We start from the raw sequence: 10,313 nt of genomic DNA, 5'->3' as shown, positions 1-10,313 counted from the left end.
ACTAGGTAGGCAGCTGGTGCCTACTTACCACTGATCAAGAACAGACCAGAAAGATTTCTCCACAAAGGAGCGGGGGGCAGGGTCACATACCCCGTGCTTAAAGAATTGTTTTAACTGGTGTATGATATACGTATACTGTTTTGCTGCTTTAGAATGCCCCAAGTAGTTTTCCACTTGGGGTCAGCTAAGTTTTCCTTGCCATCGTTCTTAGCAAACAATATAATTTTATCATACACTCAGCATTTCTCAGCAATCATACACTCAGCATTTCTCAACAGTAACTAGTATTGTTTAAAACTCCAGCTCCATCTTGAAGATAAGGAAGAACTGGATTTAAATAATTCTGGTTAAGTCTCAGGTGGCTAGCATCACCCCGACTGAAATAATATCTACATAATCCAGGCCTCTGATAATATTCCTACCTACCATCCATTTCCAGTATGTGGAGGTTGAAGCAATGATGAAGACAAGATGGGCGTCCTCCTGATCCTGTTGCAAATATCTTGGGATATTCAGAAACTTTCTCTGCTTCCCAGTCTCTCTAAGGATACTGACAGTGAAGAAGCTCCATCAGAAACCAGAGAGAGGAGAAATAGGCTAGAGCTGACTTGAGGGATGCAGGTGTGGTACAGGTGGGAACTTGGGAAGCACTCAAGTACATCAAGATGGCAGCATATATGCATGGTCAACCCAGTGCTTGTCAAGAAGATGCAAAACGTAGAAGTCGAATGGCCATCAACATCACACAAAAAACCACAGAAACAAGTGAATTTTTGTTGCTGTCTTCTGTTCCTGGGTGAGATGGCAGAATGGGTTGAGTTAGATTACCTGTCTAGGTGGTGTCAGCTGGTGCACGAGTGCAGGGTCTGCAAAATAGCTGAAACAGTGATCTCAGGTGTTACAATAGTGATGTTATTCCCAGGAGCAATTTGAGGCCGTTCAAACTCCTGCAACTAGGGACTGAATGGCCCCTACATTGTAATTCCTTACAAAATAAATGACATTAAATGTTTATGGAATGGTGTTATTTGGGACAACAGCTGGTTTTATTACCACACAGGAACCTTGAGTTCTTTGACTCTTGTGTAAGGAAAAATAAGAGGCCAAAGGGAGGTATTTTTTTCCCCTCAGGCAAAGTTTGTAATCACCCACTAGTGGGCAGCTCACCTTGCCCACTGCCGATCTATTGGCTCCAGACAGAGCTGATTTATCAGGAGAGGGAAATTGCAATAGAAAAAGAGTGTGAAACCAGAGTTTTATTACTACTCAAATCAGGTCTCCAGAACATTCAGGGATTTGAGTTTTTAAAGGAAATTTCTGTGGTAGGGGCTTGAAAAATGGGGAACACTGATTATTCAGGTTAGAGATGGAATCATCTGCAGTCTGAGTGAGTTTTTGTTGCTGTCTTCTGTTACTGGGTGGGATGGTAGAACGGGTTGAGTTAAATTACCTGTCTAGGTGGTGTCAGCTGGTGCATAAGTGCGGGGTCTGCAAAATATCTGAAACAGTGATCTTAGGTATTACAATAGTGATGTTATTCCCAGGAGCAATTTGAGGAGGTTCAAACTCCTGCAACTAGGGACTGAATGACCCCTGCATTGTAATTCCTAATCTTGCAGTTAATTTGTAAATCCTACAAAGGCATACTGGTCCCCAGGCAAAAGGTTTTTTGTTTTTGTTTTTGTTTTTTTTGAGATGGCGTTTCGCTCTTGTCGCCCAGGCTGGAGTGCAATGGTGCGATCTCGGCTCACCGCAACCTCCGCCTCCTGGGTTAAGGCAATTCTCCTGCCTCAGCCTCCTGAGTAGCTGGGATTACAGGCATGCGCCACCATGCCCAGCTGATTTTTTGTATTTTTAGTAGAGACGGGGTTTCACTATGTTGACCAGGATGGTCTCGATCTCTTGACCTCGTGATCCACCCGCCTCGGCCTCCCAAAGTGCTGGGATTACGGGCGTGAGCCACCGCGCCCGGCCTGTTTTTTGTTTTTTTCAGGTAAGAGATATTATCAATTTTTGTTTTCAGAGTTAAACTATAAACTGAACTCCTTCCCAAGGTTAGTTCTGCCTATGACCAGGAATGAACAAGGAAAGCTTAAACGTTAGAAGCAAGATGAAGTCGATTAGGTCTGATCTTGTTCACTGTTATAATTTCCTCAGTTATAATTTTTGCAAAGGTAGTTTCAGGTTTCGTAGCTTGTGGCTTCAATGCACAAGGGAGGAGGGCTTAGGAAAGTGATCCAGGTGCGAGCTCCCCAAGGGGCTTGGCCTTTGTCACTTTAAGGAAGTTGAGGCAGAAAAAGGGAATGACACAGAAGCATGTTTAGGTGGACCTTTTTCCTGCCTTGTTCAGTAAGATGTCATGCTCTAGCATGCACTGCAGGACCATATAAGGCCCATCTTGGATGAAGAATTTAGCATTACAATGAGATTGTAATGGGGAGAATCAGTGAAAGGACAGCACCAGAGTTCATCTTGTCTTTCTGCCGCTGTAGCTAGTCAGGTTCTTGTCTAGAATGCCAGAGTCTTGCTTCAGTGACTTTGGAAAGCATTGCTCAAAAGAAACAAACGGTTAGGATTCTCCTTTTATGGTTAAGAATTTAGCCCAGTCAGCTAAGTTAGGAGAGATCCATTTTCCTGCTATATGACTTAGTTTAGCTTCTTAAGGAAGGCAAGAAGGCAGGGGAGGGAATATGCATATAAGACTAATCTGGACTTTCGTTACCATTTCACTCATGTGACTTGTCAGGATCCAGTCTCTTCCACATACTGCCTCAGTTTCTCTGGAATATTGGCAAACTTCATTTACAAACACTGCTTCGAGTTTGTGATGCTTTGCAGACATATACATTGACTGTGCTTTAATTTTAGTTTACTACAATTGCTTACAAACTCCTTGTAACTGATGTTTTGAATTCAGATAATAAAAGCAAGGAAAACTGTCTTCTCAGAAGTTCACTGATTGGCATAGCATATGATGTTTTATAGCTCAGTGTTTTGGTTTTTACTAAAAATGGATGTCTGACACCATCAAGTATTATAATGCTTCACTGCTACCAAAAGGAAGGATTTTATTCCATTGATGACTGCTTTGTCAAACAAAGGTAAAAAAAAATGGTAATTCCTAAAGAATTTTAGAAAATGATTGGAATATTTTTATTTGTTTTTTGAGACAGGGTCTTGCTCTGTCACCCAGGTGGAGTACAGTGGCACATTCTCAGCTCACTGCAACCTCCGCCTCCTGGGTTCAAGTGCTTCTCCTACCTCAGCCTCCTGAGTAGCTGGGATTACAGGTGTGTGCTGCCACACCAGCTAATTTGTATTTTTTTTTAGTAGCAACAGGGTTTTGCCATGTTGGCAAGGCTGGTCTCGAACTCCCGGCCTCAAAACTGCTTCGGCCTCCCAAAGTGCTGGGATTACAGGCTTGAGCCACTGTGCCCAGCCAATGATTGGAATGTTAAGTAGTCACAGCATTACATAGCATTTGGAAGGAGACTTGAGTATATGAAGAATAACCAAAGAATGAATATGTACTAACTCAGAAGAATTGATTTTTTTTTAATGATGAAGACTGAGACATAGCTGAAAGAGTTAAAAGTAACTCTGAACAGACCATTTGTTTCTGTCCCTTTTGCTTAGTATATAGTGAATACTCAATAAATATCCAATAACTCAATTAAAAAAGAAAAAAAGAAAGAATGGACAGAAAAGATACCAGTAAAAGTGCTGCTGGGTCAGAGCTTGTGCCATTCAGGCTAGAGGAAAACATCTAGGTCCATTTTACTCCAGCCTAGTTTATTTTATTTGACATTAAATAACATTAGTATATTAATCATTGAAATCAGCATTTACTACGTGAAAAGCACATGCTCTTCCCTTAAAGTCATTCCAGTATAACAGAGAAAAAAGAGAAACCTACAATAACAATTATAAGAAAACAGCTCATATCAAGAACTGTAAAGGGGATAAAATCAACTTGTCAGAAACCAAAGTGTCTTAACTTTTTTTCTGCCCAAATCACCTGAACAATGCAACACATTACCATTTGTGAAAGTTTATCTGTGCAGCAGTGATTGTCAGTCTGATACAAAATCTCCTGCAGGAGGAAGAGGGGAAGATTAATTATTGAACTAATTTTTGAACTAATTATTGAACAGATTTATTGTTGTTATTTTGTTTTTTTGTTATTATAATTGTTAAGAAACAACATTTTTAAATATAGGACTTGTTCTAGAACTGAGAAAATTATGGTGCTTTATGTTATAGACAAAGGCAAATGTGTGGAATGACAGGCTGGTGGTGAAATAATAAATTTGATTACTGCATAAGCGATTTGAACATGTAATTATGGGCATGTTACTCTGTTGACCTCCTTTTAAAATTTGTTTACTTAATCCCCAATATTGAATCAAAAATTATGGTTTAGATCTTTGTCTCCCTGAGAAATGACTTGTACTGTTACATATCTTTTATATTTTTCACTTTAAGCTTTAAGGAAACTGATTTACACCTGAATATAAGCAAGTGTTAAAAATAGCAACATCGATGTGTGTTTAATCAGTATGTTTAAGAACTATTCTAATATCTGTTCATCAGATATTTGGAACAGCAGTTTGATAATCAAAATGCTAATCTGCACAGACCATTTATAATCTAGTTGTGCTTGTAATAAATAAATCTTGAGGGCTAATGTGTATTTCTTATGTTGCTGCTGTTGAATAGAAAGAGTCTCTAAATTCTCTTATAAAAAGAAAAAACAAGTCTCCTTGTTTGTATTCTTTTCTCATAAATTCTACCAAACAGATGTTTACACTTGTTGTCAGCTGTATTTGTCACTGTACAGGCTGTCTCTTGCCAGCTTGTCAGCATGTTGTTAGACATGATTCATTGTGTGCTGTCAGTCCTGCCGTTTCCTTACAAAGAAGCAAATCTGACTTCCGGGCCTGAATAGAGAAGTCATCAGGGTAGTAATCAGTGATGTACAGAACTTAGCTAGCCTGATGGAGCTTGACGCCTCCTACATCACCCTTTGGTGAGTCAGTGCTCGAAGCATGAACAATATTGAATAAAAAGAAAAAAATATAGATTCTAAAGTATTTCTCAGATTTTTCAAAAAAGCAAAATAAGTGCATTGATATTCAGGATACTCTTAAATAAAAAGATATGCTTTTTAAATGTCTTTTGTTACTATGGAATTGAATCTCCTGGGGCTATCAGAATGCTGAACTATTGCCCAATTACCACATCATAAAGCTGTTCCTCAAAGATCATACAAAATATTGGAGTAAATTGAGAATTCTACCTTTCTGTCACTTTGTATACCTTCTTCAAGCTGAACTCATCAACACAATCTAGTTCACCTAATGAGAATGATTTATACGGAGCAAAATTATGTTGGCTCCAGAGGTGATGGCAAAGGGTGGAGTAGGAAGACACTTGGGGGCAAAAATATAAAGCACACCTAAACCTCATTATCACAGAAATGATTTCATTATACACTTTTAGACAGACTCACCATTTGGTTACAAATTTTTCATTCTTTACTCAAGATATTTTTTTTCCTTATTCTCCATAGCATCTAAATATACCAATAAAATATCTTAAAAATATAGACCTCGGTGACCAAGATCGTATTTTAGCTAACAGTGAAGCATCAATGGTCAATCACAGGAAGCTAACATTTGTTTTCTTGCCTGGAAAAGACCTTATTAATTTAGAGGAAATAATTACTCTAAAAATAAGTAAATACAACTAAGTCATGAGGAAGAACTGCCACTTACAATAATACTCCTCTTATGTGTGCTATATGTGTGTGTCTAAATACCACATAAGTCACTCTACTACTGTGTTTATTACCAAATAATTATTTTTCATTTACCTTGTACCAGATACTACTTTAGATGCGGAAGATACAATAATAGACAATACAGGCATGGCTTATATCCTCAAAAGTTTCTATATTAATAAGGGGAACATTTATTTATTTATTTATTTAGGCGACAAAGTTTCACTCTGTTGCCCAGGCTGGATTGCAGGGGTGTGATCTAGGCTCACTGCAGACTCAATCGACCAGCTCACAAGGACCAGAGCTGGGAGGTCGAGGCTGCAGTGAGCCTAGAGATGTGCGCTACTATGCCCAGATAATTTTTTAATTTATTTGTAGAAATTGAGTCTCTATGTTGCCCAGGCTGATCTCAAACTTCTAGACTTAAGCCATCCTCCTGCCTCAGCCTCCCAAAGTGCTGGAATTACAGGCATGTGCCACTATGCTTGGCCTAATATTTACTCTTTGACATAATTTTAACATTTACATACATATGTATTTTTTCTAGGTATGTTGTTTGTAGTGAAGGTGCACGTCAGGTTATTTCTAGTAACATATACCTATATTATAAACAACATACCTAGAAAAAACATGTATATAATGTATCATGTATGTAATACATATATATGTATATATACATATGCATTATATACATATGTCATCTGCCCTGTAGCACTTGAGAAGTGTCAGAGTACATATTCACATGCTATGAACACCTAACAAAGGACAGTACATTATATGAAACAGGATTATAAAATAAGAGCAATGCCCTTTCAGATTGCACATTTCCTTTCTTTCCATCAAGATCTCATAAGAGATTTCTTACATTTATATTTTGAATGAAGGAAAATTAATTCTACAAATAAGTACAGGATTTATTTTTATTTTTATTTTATAAGCACATCATATATGATGGCTGAAAGTTATTTTTTTTAGTTTGGCAAAGGTTATGACAAAATTGTTATTCTTTTATGTCAACCAGTTAATTATTTTACTAAACTTCCCTTAAGACCGCAGACTAAAATCCTTTAGTGCCTTCTGAACTGTTCTCTTGTTTGCCTCTGATATACTACGTAGCATCAGCATAATAAGTAGAGTTGTAGACTTTACAGTTTGCTCTAATTCATCCATTGCAACCTAAGCTTGATTCTCATGGACATAATAAATGATGTTAAGGCTTAATCAAAAATACCTCCAATGATGGAGATTTCTCATCTCTCATAGGAGCATTCTGAAACAAAACAAAACAAACAAACAAATAGAAAACTCTAGATGGGACTGATTGCTAAAATTTTCTTCTTACATTCACCTAAAATTAACTTTTTTGTAACTTCCATCCATTTCCTCCAGATCTTTCCACTGAAGCTTTTTAGGATAGGTGTAAACTCTTTCTCTCTGATGAATGACAGAAAGCCTATCTTTTCTGTTTCATAACATTTGTCATAATTAGCAACCAACTAATTACACGTGCAGTTATTGACTTACTGTCTGTCTCTTCCAGTTTCCTGACTTTCCATTACTTTTTCAGTATTGCACGGTGCTTGGCACACAGAAAGCTCTTAATATAAATATCTGTAGCATGAATGTATGTGAATGATTTAATGAATAATTTACATTATCTTGTCCTGTGTCTTAGAAGTGGTAAACTGGAAGCACTCTGTAATAAGAAGATGTGTTTGCAAGTGATTTAGTAAGGGAGTAATCTTAAGGGAGTAACCCAGGAAAGAATGACAAAAATGAGGGATAAAAGTTGGACAAGGAGGGTATTAAGCAATTCAAGGGCAAGCTCTCATGCAAGGTCTTCTAAAAGGGTGAGCTTCAGTTTGATTCTTCGGAGCATTTCTAGAGAATAACTTACACTGAAGAAAGTCAGCTGAGCTCTCTTGACCCTAAGCGTGTCAGTAATTTGGGTAACAGCCAACACACCAGGGGATAAGAGTCCCGGAGCACCTGCACCCTCTATACCTAAGGGGAAAAGGGCAACTTTATTCCAGTAGCTCAAGGGCCATCCTCTAAAAAAAAAATGCAACAGGTATTGGTTACTAAAAAGTAAAACCATACAGAAGGTGAAGGATGAGAGTGCACAAAATAATGGTAAAAGTGATCCTGGGAGACCTAGGTGAAGTATCGATCTTATTACAGCCTCCTCATGAATATTTTCTTTTATATAGGCCCAACATCCCAGTATTCTTAGCCATTTCACAATATGTATTCAATTCACCTCCTGCACACATTCCTCAGAAGGACATGTTTTTCAGATTTTAATCTTGATCAAAAAAAGAACAAAAGTTAATGTGGATTGTGTGCAATCTGATCAAATTCTAGGCAAAAGCCTGTTACCTTGGATCTCAAAAATGTTTTCATTCAAATTAAATAATATATGTGAAAATTTAAACTTCAGCATCTTTCCTGAAAGTTTGACCCATATTGGGTTTTAAATTAAAGACTCCAGGCTGATGCTCAAAGCAAAACAGGGAACCAAGGATGTGAGAAAGCACTATAAGAAACATCATTAAAAAATCCAAAAAATAGATTTCTGTGGAATAGGACTCAAAAAAGAAAAACCAGGAAACAGTAAGTTGGTCTGACAAGCCATCTCAACTCCTGTGATTAAAAAGTTCATGTAAATAACATCACAATCTACTTATCTTGAGGTTGCCTATGGTAAATTTTAAAATAAATCTAGAAAATGGGAAAACAACTATAAAAAACTTAAGAGCTCTCAGTAATCTGCTACTTTGAAAACAACGTTAAAAGTGTAATTTCAAATAAAGTGCTTTGCTTCTAATATGGTATTTTAGATGATACAGACTGGACTTCGATTCTACCTAAAACTTTCTCAATTCCTTCAATATTATTCTTCAGACTGTGAAGCCAAATTCTTCAAGGGACTAAAGAAGACCAAGTGATAAGGGAAACGTTGCAGGGGATTTTGAAGTGAGGATAGATGTTAGGATTTAGGGCTTCGTCTTATTCCCGACATCAGATCTGCCTTTCTTGATGTATTTCTGGATTTTAGTTTAGGAGCCTGACTGGGGCTTGAAAAAAAGATAGAAAGGCAGATGTAAAAAAAAAAAAATAATAATGAAAGTAGCTCTCTAAACTTTTTATTCTCCCCTGGGGTGGGAGGGGAAATTATTTCAGGATTACTAAGTATTGAGAGTGGAAGATTTAGAAGAATGACTATTTTATTTTGCTTTTTCCTTGATGTTTTGAATCAAATAAAGACATTCTGAACGAAGAAAACAAAGATTACTGAAGAAAAATGAAAATTTTAACACAGCCATGCATATTTAGTGAAGTAGAAATGCAATCTCATGGTCATGTTCAATTTTCTCAGAAAATAAACAAGAATTTTCCACTAAGAGCAAGTATTTATTAAATTCCCATTAAAAATAATACCAAGAAGATATTTTTATGAGGATTTTATTTTGTAAAAAAAGCGTGTATATTTAGTTTTTTCTCTCTTTATGAAGCTTTTATATTAATTGCTATTTACCTGACATAGTTCCACGTATTTTACAAATTTAACTTGTCAAATGCTCATATTAAATATTAATAAAGGGTCAAGTCACTGCTCATGACCACACATCTAATAAGTGTTGAAGCTGGGATTTGAACCTGGACAATTTTGAGCCTAGACAGTATGGCTTCAGAGTCATCACCCTTAGCTATTATGCTGTACTACTCTCTATATTTAGGACAGTATCCCCAATAAATTACCACATTGTCTGTCATATCAAACCATGAGTGAATATGAAGAGTAAATACTCTGTTTGCCTCTTCTTTGCCCTAAAGTAATAACTAATATTTTAAGTTTTGTTCTCTAGACTCAAAAATAAGTTGAAAAGGAAAGATTGCTGAAGCCAATTTTCAAAGAAAAAAAAAAAAAGACCCTCGATGAGTTAGCTTCAAGTTCTCATTTTATATATCAAAAAGATGAAGTCCCAGGGAGATAAAATAACAGCTTATCATGAACAGGACAGGCTCTGAAAACTTAGTCTCTTGGCTTCCAGATGGCTGCTCTGTTTTGCTTTTTCTCAAAAACACGTAGCATATCGCAAACAGAAACAAAAAACAAAAATAAACACTCCAAGTTTAATCTAATTTCTAAAAGTTTCTTTTTCAAATGTTCATCTTTATTTTTGACTATTAATGTCCCGTTTAGGTGAGTCACCTTGTGTCATTTTCAAGGCAGAAGTTGAGTCAGTAATCCTAGTCTCTCATGTTTACTTATTTTTTATCAGGATTTGAGGTGCTTTATAAATGAAATCTGGTTTGTAGTACAGATTAAACTTCCAGTTAGGATGTGTGACTTCTGAACAATTAACAGCCCCACTGAGAACAAATAGAATAGCTGGGGAAATTTTGTTTACATTTAATGGCATCAAAAGGCTGCTCAAGTAAAGAAAACTAGAGGCTTATACTAAACAGAGAGAGAGCTACTGCTAGGGGTTGAGGTAGAGGGAACTACAGTACGTTGGCAGGTTAA

At 36.9% G+C, this 10,313-nt stretch overlaps 1 pseudogene; it reads left to right on the top strand.

The window, feature by feature from the left end:
- Positions 1-617: 617 nt before the first annotated feature.
- Positions 618-2,985, top strand: LOC108287791 (annotated as a pseudogene).
- The last annotated feature ends 7,328 nt before the right edge of the window (positions 2,986-10,313 follow it).

This window comes from Cebus imitator, unplaced genomic scaffold, assembly GCF_001604975.1.
Source record: "Cebus imitator isolate Cc_AM_T3 unplaced genomic scaffold, Cebus_imitator-1.0 Scaffold355, whole genome shotgun sequence".
Lineage (NCBI taxonomy): Eukaryota > Metazoa > Chordata > Mammalia > Primates > Cebidae > Cebus > Cebus imitator.
Note: the sequence above shows the minus strand (reverse complement) of the source record. Positions and strands in the feature narration are given on the sequence as shown.